Here is a 13,696-nt window from a genome sequence, read left to right as displayed (position 1 = left end):
AAATAATCACAGGGAAATAAACATAATTAAAAACATCCAAGCTGACACATGTCAAGACAAAGTATGTGTTAGTAGATAACTACCACTGATTATGAGTCAGATAACAAGAACGGAAATGAAACTTTTTGTTAACTTTAAGAGATGTCATATCTACTTCTGATTGTAATCTAGATGATATTAAGCTTGCAGTTTAATGAACTCAACCAACAGACACACTGAGAGGCAGAAGTTCACAGAAGCAATGCAATTTAATTATTTGTTTGCTTTCCATGCTCTGCTGTACATCTGTGAAAGAAAGTCAGAAGAAAAGTCAGTTCCATATGCCATGTGGCTACTTAAACACTCCTTACTACATTTTCCAGGAAGACTTGTATTTCATTTCCCAAACCCTGATACTTCTGATTATTACTTCTGAAAGAAGCCAAGAGGTACAGCCATGCACTAGACTAGGAGGTAAGTAATCAGCAGGTAAATTTCTTACTACCTCTTTGTTAAAGGGAAATTGAAATTTCATTTGGTAAGGAGATAGTTTTCTTGAAACCAAATTATCCCTCAAATTTTTAATTAATATGAAACAAGAAATTACACTGCCTTGTGATGTTTCCTGTTCTGCAGCAGTGCTTCCCAGGCAGCTGGCAACTTATCACTTACATATCCCATGGAAGCTGCTTGGTGATCTAGTGTTTTCCAAGAAAGGCAAAACATGCTGATATTGCTTGAAGCGTACACTCTTGCCATTTTGCTTGCTTGTGAGCCAACAAAAGTCTGGATCTGCTGAAAGCTAACTTTGACGTGGAAGGAATAATCAACCTATGTCTTAAGTCAAATCTGTTCCACACATCTCTAGAATGTCACACTACCTTTTCTTTTTCCTTCATGCCCATAGATCCCTTGTGAAGTGCTGCAGGTGCCAGAGCTGCAATTTGCTCTGAAGAGACTTGCATGGGAACAGGTGCATCAGATCAGACTGAAGGTCAAACTGCCACAGCTTTTTTAGGGTGTGGATGCAATGCAGCCTGTGCTGTTCTTGGAAAAAAAGCTGTCGTCCAAAAGTTCCTGTCTTTTGAACAGAAAACAGAGAGTATCAGAACATCCTCACCAAGTTCTGCTGAACTTGTGTTCTACTATCTTCTAGAAGAAATGCAGAGCAGGACTGATTAGCATCAGTAACTCAGCAGTACTCTGGCCCTGACAGCTTATCCAAATTCTCATGTTAAACAGAGCACTCATTGCTTACCAGAGGCTGGATTTTCAGCTCATTTCCCAAGATTCTAAAAAAGCTGCACAGTGAACTCTTCATGAAATCTTACCTCTTATGCTGACATAGCTAAACCACAATTAGGACACTACTAAGATTGTTGTTTAGGGAAAGCTTTATACTTGTTATTTTCTTGCAGAGATCGCAATATCAGAAGCTGTCAGTTGTTTCAGGTATCAGGGAGGGATTGAATATTGAGTTCATAGTGATGCTTGGTACACAGACACAATGTTCAATAGTAATGCTGATATTTAGCAATGCTGTGGGAATTCATTTTAGTATGGAGACATAATATCAACTTCACATGAACATTAATGAAGTAAAATAATCATTCACTATGCACACTACTTGTTTCATACACTGCGTCTGCCTTTAGTATGTCAAATCAAAATTTAAAATGTTAATTGCATTTTTGAGTTAGGTGTGAGCCTGGAATGACTGTATTCATTTTGGACCTCATTTCTTTGAATCAGCCCTCCTTGGAAAAACTGTGCAGTAGGGGATAGAATGTCCACTCCTGTCTTTTATTTTCAGGTATCCAACAAAAAGCGGAGATAAATAATTCTAATAGATCTGTGACTAATGACATTAATGACAAAGATGCCTTTATAATTTGTCTTTCCATATTTTTATCTTCTACTGCATTTATCATTTCTGTATTCATCCCTATTCTGAAACTGATTGTTTAAACACAAATATTGTTTGCAATTACTACTTCTTAATAACTAGAAATGTCAGTTTTACTGCTCAAATTCTACTATTAAGTCTTCTTTCCCAACAATACCCTGCTAACCTAGAGAAGTCAGACTTTCCATCTTCTGCTAAAAAGAAACATTACACATTCTCTGAAAAGAGAGAAATGATTTGAAGGTTGTGAAAGCACAGTGTAATGCGTTTCTCTCCTTCCCAATTTATCACAAAAGTATGCTTGATATTATGATTCATATGCTGAAATGCAATGTATATAAGTTTAATTAAAAAAATATAGCAGTGCTTAACTTCCAGCAGAGAAGAACTAATATGGAATTTCTGTTTCTTCTTTCTATAATTCTTTCTTTGATCAAGCCTAAACACCATTTTTCTTACATCTACTAATACCAAAGACAAATAGATGATACTTAGTGGCCTACTTTGAGATGTGATTTTTATTCTCAGAGGGGAGAAGACCAGAAAATCCTCATGGAAAAAAAGAATTGATTTACAGATTATACATTTCTTTGAAACTGTGACAGAGGAGGGAATACATTTTTTTTTGTATTGTAAGGAATTTAAACAAGCATCAAATTTATGATATATTCTAAACTATGCATGAATAGGTGAAATGAAAACCTATTTAACAAACTAGTGCATTCTTATTCTTACCCAGGCTGGCAGATCAAAAGAGACAGTTTTAGTTATTGTAATTCAGGAATATAACATCTCTAAAAAGCTGTAATGTAAATACAGAAAATAAATTTTAATATGAATAAAAGAATAATTAAATGATAATTCCTACCAAGACAGTCAATTGTTTAGCTTCAGATTCATCATAAATAGTAACAAATTACTCATTTAATCGTGATTATTGGATTTTTGTTTGTTTGTTTGTTTTAATAAAAAAATGATAAGGAAATAGTGAGTTGAAACCACTGAATAAATAGTAAAGAACATAGTTCAAGACTAGTCGTAACACATGTATTCCATTTTTCAAGTAAAGAAAAAAATTTTAAATCTTTGCAAAATATTTTCTCACTTAAATAGTTCAGTGAGAAACTAGTTCAAGAAACTAGAATCTGAAGAAAATATGTGTCTTGGAACTGTATAACTCTGTAATGTTAACTGTGAAAAGGTGAATAGAACACTCCAATCAAAAGAAAAAAAATGAAAAACACTTTTTTTACAGAAGGCAGAAAAAAAAACAATTATCATTTCTAAATAGAGCCCATCCTTGAAAAACTCATCTAACTCCCCCACCAACAGCTACTTCCTTGTCACTATCCACTTGACTCTTCTTGACTTTCAATACTAGTTGAAGAAAGAAAAAGCAATATGGTAGAAAGTGAAATCTAACAATAAGAAGGGTGAAACACATTCTCCCACTCCCACAATGTTGATCCTTGAGGAGTCAAGGCACCTTCCCACCATCTAGTAGGAAAGTCCAAATCCTCCCCAAGGAGTAGGAGAGATGGACCCTGCCATGCACACTGAACACCTACTACAAATGAGAACTGTAAAGAGCTCTTTAGATAAAATAACAGTGATTCTCATATTCACAGGGCTGACTATGTTTCTCAGATTGTTCTAGGCTGGAAGCAGTTTGGATTCAGCTTCAACTTCAGAAGCCAGAAGTGATGATGTAGGGAATCTCCTCCTATTCTCAAACAGTAGCTGATATTTTCAGGGTCACCTAATGTCATCTGACAGACAGAAAAGAATGCAGGCATAATGTATGCATGCTTTTACAGGAGTAGGCAAAAGAAGCAATCGCAGCAAGCTGTACCTCCAAGGGTATTAAGTAATAAAAATAGTTCCTCTGGAGAGGGGAAGAAGGGATTCCACTATATGAGCTTCATCAGGAAGAAAAAAAGAAACAAACAAACAAAAAAAAGGATTAAAGTAAGTATCTGGTGGATATTATACAGCTCTGTTGGTGCTTTGCAGCATAAAATCACGCCACTGTTATCATGAAGATCTGTTAAATTACATAATTGGTTCATAAATGAATAACAGGCTGCTGCCTGGGCACAAGGAAGAAGACATAGTTCAAGGAAAGCATTTTAAAGAAGCTATTGTGTCCGTTCAGTCTTTCTTGTTTGAAAAAATGTGTATCAAATTTGGTCAAATTTGTCTGCAGCAGAAAAAAAAGTCATACTAGTAACAAATGCTGATGTAGCTACAACTAGTTTTATTCATACAGTTTGTTACCACTATTCAGTGATGAACTTGATCATGACTACATTAGGAAACTGTACGAACATGAATGCACCAGACCTGTCCTAATTACTTCGCCATTATTAATTAGCATGTTATATTCCTCTAGTCTGCCCTTAAATAGACCTGAGGCTGAGATACACCTGAAGGTCCAGGCTGAATAATCTCTTTACTAACCTTTTATTCACACAGTTGAAGTTTTTATTATTAAATAACAATCCAGAGTTGATGTAAAGGAGGGGAGAACAGTCTGAGACTATACACTCAAAGAAGCAATGAGTAAAGACTTGTGATAGAAATATATAGAATCAAGAATAAATGTATAACATCAAATATGCTGAAAAGTACTTGATTACCAACACACAGCACACTTTGAATGCTCCATGAGAACTTGGATGAAGAAAATGTAAACATGTCTCCCAAAGATCTGTAAAAGTGTTACTTATTGCACTACTGGAAAGCGCAGAGTAATGTGAAGTATTGTGAAGATTAGCAGAGAATAAGAGTTTGGATGATAAAACCGTCATACAATTTGTTTCATTATCAGGGATTGCTGGAGAACAGCTTAGGTAGTATTTCCTTAGCAGGGCAGTAAAAAGTTTTAACCAGTGTTTTCATACAGATTTACTGCTAATAAAAATAGTTTTGTCACATAGCATTATTGCTAATAATTTAACTTTGAAAGCGACCTCAGCTTCTTTCATATTATAATGTTATCAACCATAAAAGGAAAGTAATAACTATTCCTTCAGGGTAAGTTATTTTTCTTAAAAATATGCTGACACTATATCAAATAAAGGTCTTGTTTTTCAATACTTACTCTTATTAATGTATATATACATGCACATATTGATAGCATTGAATTGCTAGATAGAAAGAAAATTATGTTGGTCACTCTGAAAGCAATGCTTCTATAACAGGTACAAAGAGCACAATAACACTATTTGATTGAAAAAATTCTCAGCTACACAACAATATTTTTCAACACAGTCACCTACATTAGCTATGCATTTTTGCCAGAAATGATTAAGAGCCTGCATGCAGTGTTTGTACAAGCCTCACCTCCTCTCTGTGCTCACATCCACTGGCTGGTCTCCATTAAGCATTCAGCAAGTTTCAATCAAAGGGTGCCATTTCTTCTGCATAGCGTTCAATGATACACCTTTTCTTCATCTGCTCTTCAGATGCCTTTTGTCAGATTGCCCTTCTGCTGCCATCTGTCACATAGCAGTAAAATGGAACAAGATAGTCATGAGAAGGTCTAACACCTACTGCCATACTACCAGCATCTGCCTCTGATGGCATGAGCCAACATAATAAAATAGGAGGCGTTACTTTCAGACTTTCAGACATAACTTTATTTTAGATGTATACAAATATACATGTGGGTATTTTTAGTGTTAAAAAGACATGTATTAGAAACTCGTTAAAACAAAGGCAGATTACAGTTCTAAATTAAAATGATGACAGCTTCAGCTATTCAGTACTTGGAATGCAAAATAGCATACGAGGATCTAGCACAGATCAGAAATATTTGGCATTAACTGGTATGGGCTACAGGTTTACTGTAAATCTGGGAATTAAAGCTGGAACATTTTTTTGGGTAAAAATAACTTGGGCTATAGTTTGTCATTATATTAAGACCAGAATGGCCCATTCAAACCAAGAGCCTTAAGACAGTTTAGGTTATTATCCCATCTCTGTCTCAGGTAATGTTGGGCATCTAAAGCCCCTTCCTTGGTCTCTTTTCAGGATCACACATCAGTTCCTCAGGCTTTTCTCAGTCTCAGGCACCTCTCTGCCCAAATACTAGATAAAGACCCTCTGCCAAGATCGTCTGATTTCCTGAGTAATCTTGCAGCAGGATGCATTTTGAAAGAAAATATTTGTTTTATATGCTCATACCTAATCTGTGGTTTCAGGTACGTTTAGGGATGGGGAGTGGAAGCAGCTTTTAGTGTTACTCTCTAGGCAGATCTAGGACTTGTTTGCAATCTAGGAAGTAAAGTCTTAGAGGTAATATTTTGGTTTCTCCAGAAGCCTCTCTATAGGAAGATTTGTAGTGTCGAATCCCAGCTGTATAGATATACACAGTACATGTATTTGAACTTTCTACTAGATAATTATTTCAGAATTGTCACATCTTGCTCACGAGAGGAGTGAGGGGTCACCATATTTATTCACAAATTCCCCTGGTTAGGTTCAAGATGAAACTGGCACTCAAGGTCCGAACACAATAATCAATTTTAACAAGAATCTCTGTACTACAATTATCTTACAGTATTGGCACTCTTATGATTATATCTCTATAAGCTGTGCAGCTAAATTATGTGGCTTTATTAGAAATCAAAATAAGCCTTGCGTTACTTAACAACTTTACGAGGGAAAAGAAAACAGAGAGAGAGAGATGGAGGAGGTGACGGAGAGAAATGGACAGAGAAAGAGATCACTTGTTCGGATTCCAAAATTGGTCTAGCCAAAGGAGGAGTCTTTGGTCTGTGAGAGGAATGCAGCAGGATGGCATAGAGAACAGGAGTCTCCATAGAAAAAATAAACTTAGCAATAGATTTGGGTTCATCAGTCAAGTTATGCAGTGCTAAGTAAGGCATCATAGCTTGGCCTAGCTGTGTGTCCCCAGAAATGCCCTAAGGTTTTTGCCACATTGAAAAGAAGCACTCATAAAATTTGTTTTATAGTTGGTAAAAAATGAGGCGTTAACAATTCACAGCAGTGCTGTGACTGCAGCAGTCAGAGATAAGGAGAGAATACTGCACTTCAGTTAAAACCTCAGAGTAAAATTATTTGAGGAGAGTACTGTCATCAACTCTGCTGGTCAAAGGCATCAGTGACTTGATTTTTAAGTGCATTGGGATAATTCACAGCAATCAGACAAGAGATGAAATGTGCACCACATATACATCTTATCTGCAAAAGATACTCCTTTGTTTCTCAGAAAGCAAGAGTCTGCCTTCACTGTGGGGCCCTAGAGGTGGAAGCTTGCTCTAACTCCCAAAGGGGAGAAAGGAGTAACCAGTAGCAGCACTGACTCAACGCAAACGAGTCAGAACCAGAAAGTTGACTCTGGCTGTGCTCCTCCTCATGCTGGCATCTGTGTTACCACCTCTGCTTGATCAGGAGAGGACTTCTGAAGTTCATCATCTTCCCCCCTCCCTTTTGCTTATCCATAGGGAGAGGTATCAGAGTTTTGGGTGCACCTAGACCAGAAATTGTGTCCTGAATAATGTAATGGGCCTTCAGCCCATGGGAGGACACCAAAGCGATTCTGAAACAAACCAGCAACTTGGAAAGTAAATGCTCCATGTTCTCAGACCTTATTATCTCCATCAGCCCAGTGTTACAGAGTTGCACAGTTTGCTGATGCAGATAAAGAAGTATGGCAATGTAAACGCAAGATAAACCTTGGTCTCCTGTCAAGAATAGGTTGAAAATCCGTCAAGTATTTTTAACAGTGACGTGCTGCAAACGGAACATGTGTTTTATTTTACTCCAGATAGCAGAGGAGACCCTTTAAGAACAAAGTACTTTATAGATTCTTGGGATTTCAACTGTGTTTAATCCTTTACACCCTGTAAAAGATTTGACCTGCTCCTAAAGATGATATTTTTTGCTTGCAGCTAGCTGAGGATGAGATCCAAATAAACTTGGATTTATAACTCCAAAGTAGCTCAGGAGCATTGATCTCCCAAGAGCAGTTAAGGAGCGGGCTGATAACAACAGCAGCTTACTAAACTATGCCATTCTGGGAATATTCAAGGTGTTCCCAAGAAGTTTCTTTGCAAGTAATACAAATACCAGTTTCACTCACCTTATGAGGTCAGAAGGAGTCACAGCACAAAATGGCTCAGCTGATGATATGGTGAATAACTTCCAGTTATTTGTCTGGCATGACTGTGCTGCCTCTTCAGCCTCCTGAGAATAAGTAAATGTCAAAGCATCTTTAATCCAACAGCTGAACATTATCAAAAACTGACATTCAATATATTCATGCCAAGCTGAAAAGGAAGGGTGACATGGGTAATCTGACTTCATCTGCTGTGCCTAAGGACCATCTGGCAGTGTAATAAAGAGAGGCCAAACTAAAACCAGATTACACTTACCTGAAAAAAAGGATGACTGAAATCTGGACCAGGCATTCAAAGGGCAATCTTTTTCTTATTGACTTCAGGCCAGAATGAGTTTATCAGCTGTCTTAATTTATCTTACTTCCCCTTCATGTAAGCAGGGAAATAGAAACCTGCATAAACTGAGCAGTAAATACCTTTTGTGATGTGCTGAGAGCTCTCTCCTCTCCTCTGCCCTCACAAGTATCTTTTGAAATAGAATTAACTTAGCTCCCAGGTTTCTAAGTGTATCCAGAAAAAGCCATTATGTGCTGGCAGGGTCATCCTGCTGAAGTCATCAGAGACTGCCAAGGAGCTACAAGTTAAGGGAGTTAGTGAAGAAGCTGGTGCTGGTGTGAGGAGGACTGGGACCAAAATTTTACCCACTGCTCCAGTGCCCCACACTTCAGAAGTCCCTCTACTGAAAGGTGAGAACAGATATGACCTGTTTTCCTTGAAGGTCCTCCAGTGGTCTTCTTTGATTAACTGTTTGCTAAAAAAATGTAGCTGTACACTGCTATTTGCTGTTTTTGAACTAGAAGAGGTAATTCATAGGAAATTAATCGTAAGCAGTATGAGCTGCTGAAAGAAAATTGTCAGGGCCAAGCAGGATTGGTAAGAGAATCAGCATTAGGAAAGCCTACCATACCGGGAAAGCTTTTTCCCCTTCTTTTTGAAAGATGTACGTTTAAAGTATAATCTCAAAATGAGATGCTGGGCTTGAAACATTTTTTCTACAAAACACTCTCTACTTCTCTACATTCCCAGGGGCTCTTTGAGAAGAGCAGAGGAGCAGTGAGAAGCAACAGAAGATAAAAATAACAATGAAGCTTTGGAGTATATCTTTGCTTCTCACACCGTTGTTGGGTCTATGTTAAGCATTTTTCTGTTGCCACATACTCTTGGGAATAGAGCTTTTCCCCTTAATTATTAGGAGTTTTACAAGAATTGATGCCCCACAAAGAAATAACCCTACCAAGGGAAAATCTATCTGAACACAGAAATTATGTCTCTCAAACATATTTGAGGATTAAAATAACAGATCTGTGTGTGGAGACTAACTAAAACAATGAATTCCAGAAATGGTATTTCAGACAGAACTGATTCAGTCTTGTTATCTCTTCCATGATCCTTAGTCTGAAGAGATTTCTAAAAAGCAGAATTCTTCTTCATCTGATTACAAAGAAATGTAAATATACAAAAAAGTACAATAATTGCTGTTTTTTTCTCTGTGTATCTATAGTAATACATAATTATATTAAAATTTTAGAATATGCAGTATGTTACATATTATATTAATTATATAACATTAGTGTAGTATTATATATCTACTGCATTATATATACACTATATAATCATCCAATGATGCATTGTTTTCACAGGCATAAATAAATTTGCTGAAGTTATTACTATAGCTGTCTATACTGTTCTTTTTTAACTTCAAATCAAGTAGCTGCACATATTGAATGTGCTCTCATCTACAGAGTATGATGGCCTTTGCCCCAGATACTTCTTGGTTGTCAACCCTCAGCAATCATACTGAGGATTGAGATCATTTATTCCTCTCTTACCTGTTTTTTTTCCCCATACTTTGCAAAACATTACAAGACATCACCAAATAATAGGAGATGAAGGAAGGTGGGCTACTATAATCTCTATCTCTTCTTTCTTGAATTGCCTGATATGGGAACAAGATGTAGCTCTGTTATTGGCAGTGCTTGATTTAGCCCTTGACTTATGCTGGTTTTTGGCGTATCTGAAAACAATATTTAATTTTAAATTTAAATTGTTATCCGAGTCAAAATAAGTGAAAGAAGAAATGGTTGAATATGAAATCATTTTTTTCCCTTCAGTCTGGCTGATGAGCTGGAAAAGCAATCACTACCATCTACAGTCTTGGTTACGTGCACACTGAATAGAACTGACACAGCACTGCTTCTGAAGAAATCTGAACTTAAAAATTACAAAGCAAAGAAATTCAGTATTAAAGGATGTACTTAACAAGCAAAACATTTACTTGTTATCAAGAGAGACACCACAGTCTTAAACCTATCCAAGTAGAGAGAACACTCTATTTGGAGAAAAGAATATTCAAAGTTCATTACACAAATAATCATCAAACTATAAATGAGAACTTGTAATGAAACACGGAACACATCTTGTAAATAATGCACATAATACATTTTCTTACCATTTAATTTTCTATATTCAGATCCAAAACCTAAATTTACTCACTGTTGTGCAAGCTTAGCAAAGACAAACAATAAAAATACTCTGCTGTTCTTTCAAAATACATACAAGGAAAATCAAAATTCAAAAAGTTATTTTAAATGTGTGCATACTATCAATGACACATGCACACATACACTTTTTCTCAACACTGAGCAAAATATGTAACAAATATGTAATGAATGTATTAAAATATTTTAAATATTAATGTATATGAATATATTCTAAAATATATACCTATAATATATTGCAAATATACCTTACACACTGTAAAATATATACATACTAATATATTTTGTAAATTAAACTTATGTCTTTTGCTTCATCTTTATTTTAATAGAAACAGACTGGTAGAGTAATACATGTACAAGCTGCTTATGTGTGTGTAGTTCATCTTCACTGAATATGTGTCAGGTTTAGAAAAGGAATTTCCTAAGCTGTGAACTTTATGAAGTAGTGAAAGGGTTATACATGAGATGAAACCTTTTACCTTCTTATAATTTAATTCTAAAAGGCAATTCTGAAAGATTTGCTGTCTCTGATTGGCATGTGCAATTTTCAATAAGGCCAGTGGAGGCTTATACACAAATCAGTATCAGCGCGTGTACCTTAATATGTCCTGTACTCAAAATAATTGAAAACTGTTTTTACTATATATTTCCTGACTATAAAAAGAAAAATATCCCATCTACTACAATTATTAAATATTTTTTTTTCCCTGAGAAAATGTAAAAAAATGTCAATGAGATGACTTGAATTTGGCAAAGCATGCTGTTGAATGCGAGTCCTAAGGAAAAGAGTAAAAGAGTGATGTGCAGCTACCTAGCTCCTATTTGAGGAGAGAAGTTAAAACAGTGTGGGTTTTTTTTGTTGTTGTTTTGTTTTGTTGTTGTTTTTGTTTTTTTTTGGGGGGGGAGGGGGGTGGAATTCACTGGGAAGAGTCTTTCCGTTTTGGAGTTCTTTGCTATGCTATTGACTTTAAACATTTTTTCATGTATATTAATTCACGTATTAATCCCAAACAGGCATCACAAAGTCTTCTTCCTCCCTACTCTTTCATTTGACCTTGTGAAAATTTGTCCTTTTCCATAAAAGCTATGACAGATTCAGTCTGAACTGTGTTAATGGAAAAAAATTTTCTCTGAGCAGGAACAGTATAAGAATAAGATCATACATTCTTTTCTCAGAATGACTCTGAAGCTTTTTTTCTGAACTTTCTTAGAAAATCCCATATCCAGAAGACAAGAAGCATAGTAGTAAAATTGCTGGCTATGAATTATTCTTGCTCACATAATCATATATAGATTCTATACTATACTGTACGAACAGCATTTCTGATGGCTCTCTGTGACCTAAAATGCAATGTCTTAGCTTACAATACTGCAACAGATTTCAGAATATTTCATTATAGTTTACAGGGAAAAGTTGTTTCCAAAAATTGGCCAACCAAATATTAAAACCAAAGCATTTCACATTTTAATAAGGAAAACATACTTCATAATATATTGAACCATCAACTGCCTTGAATATTTTGATTACTATTTTTATAACATTTCTGGTATTGCTTATATATCTACTTTAATTTTTCATCAGATTTTCCATGAAAAAAATTCCAGTAGCTTAGCCTCTTGGATCAGAGGTCAAACTATTTCAGTTTATTTACATGAATTGCTCTTAAATAAACTACAAGGTTGAATCATAACAAATACAAAAAAACAAAGACCTGTTAGGTTATATTCAAGTATGTCAGTCAAAAGGATGATATGAAAGACTGGTTCAAGAAAACAATATTCCTCAAAAGCCCTATGTAGGCTACCATGCTGAAAGAAAAGGAAAGCATAGCATTTTTTACAGTGGATGAAATTTAACTCCCCTGGGAGGCAATTGGATCCTTCTTCTTAACTAAATTGTGGTTTAGGTTCTGTTTTTATAATTTCAGGTCTCAGAGACATATAAGGTAAAATGAAGCATTCAAGTTTGTTCCAGAATAAATTATTTGGTTTTGCTATTGTTTTTCCTTTCCCGAGGCAGAGCATAGTCTTTTGACTTTAGTATTGTGAAGTACTGTAAACACATTTGCTTAAAGTATTTTCTCATCTATGAAAGGAGGATAAAAACACAAAACTGCATTTGAAATAAGCTAGAGGCATCAAATAAAATGCTATAAATACAATGTATTTTTATATCACAAATTTCATGTTTCCCTTCAACACTTCAGAAGAAAGGCTGTGGGGGAAGGCTCTGAAACTTTCCAAGAATGTGAGCAAAATATGTCTCCCACTCTGATTTACCACCTCAAATGAGACTGGAATCTCTCAGATTACAAGACAAAGAGGACTATATATGAAATACAGGAGAAAGAAAAGGTAAAAGAAACACTCCCCAGATTCTAACTTCAATAGACTCAGAGACACACAAACTTCAAAGAGACAAAAAGAAAAGTCAGCAGATGCCAGGATAGAACAGTGTTCTTCAGACAGAAAATGCCTTTGAGCATATTCGTGCTTTAAAACAAAAATTAAACCAGTATGTGATACTGTACACATATTTTAATAGTGTGTTTTAAAACAGGAGCATGTAGAACAGTGCTAAGGAGACATTAGAATGAAGGACGTACTCTGTGGAGTTGTTAGCCTCCCTCACCTTGTGGAATCTTTTTTGTCCAGTTATAAAGCATAGAAAAGAACTTGAGCTAAATACAGAAAACGTATCACAAGACATAGAAGCCAGACTTGCTCTGTTTGAGTTTTCTTCATAAAATATGCCAAGAATCTAATGTGCAACCTGCTTGTTAACATTTGGAGCTAGGTAGCATATACAAAATTGTGCTACTGAAGTAGTTGGCTCCACTGGAATGCTCTGTAGACGCCAGTGGTGTTACAAAGTGCATTGGGCTGTGTATCCAGAGATAGGTCACATGTGCTTTTCCTCCGAGAAAGGATCTATCAACATATGGTGGGCCTGTTCTCATTGTCACTTTGAGTATGGCAAAGGGCAATTCCTAAATATCAAACATTGGATTAGCAGTTTACAGTATCTAAATAATTACAAACTAGTAGGGAGAAGTTAATGATTGGATGCTATAGTTCATACTTTATATAATGGAGTTTATGTAATGTTTCATACTCTTTTCAAATTCATAGAATCACAAAATTATAGAATCACCAAGGTTGGAAAA

The 13,696-nt window shown here is 35.7% G+C and overlaps 1 long non-coding RNA gene across 1 annotated transcript; it reads right to left on the bottom strand.

Annotated features, from left to right (window-relative positions):
- Positions 1-273: 273 nt before the first annotated feature.
- On the bottom strand, positions 274-8,365 carry LOC149919976 (uncharacterized). Its single transcript, XR_016472021.1, has 3 exons — positions 7,995-8,365; positions 5,231-5,385; positions 274-1,060 (listed from the first exon to the last, which is right to left on the bottom strand). It is a non-coding gene; the product is annotated as an uncharacterized LOC149919976 (long non-coding RNA).
- Positions 8,366-13,696: the final 5,331 nt, after the last annotated feature.

Source organism: Phasianus colchicus, chromosome 1, assembly GCF_987193195.1.
Source record: "Phasianus colchicus chromosome 1, bPhaCol1.hap1.1, whole genome shotgun sequence".
NCBI classification, from domain to species: Eukaryota; Metazoa; Chordata; class Aves; order Galliformes; family Phasianidae; genus Phasianus; species Phasianus colchicus.
The sequence above is the reverse complement of the archived record's forward strand: the minus strand, read 5'-3'. Positions and strand labels throughout refer to the sequence as shown.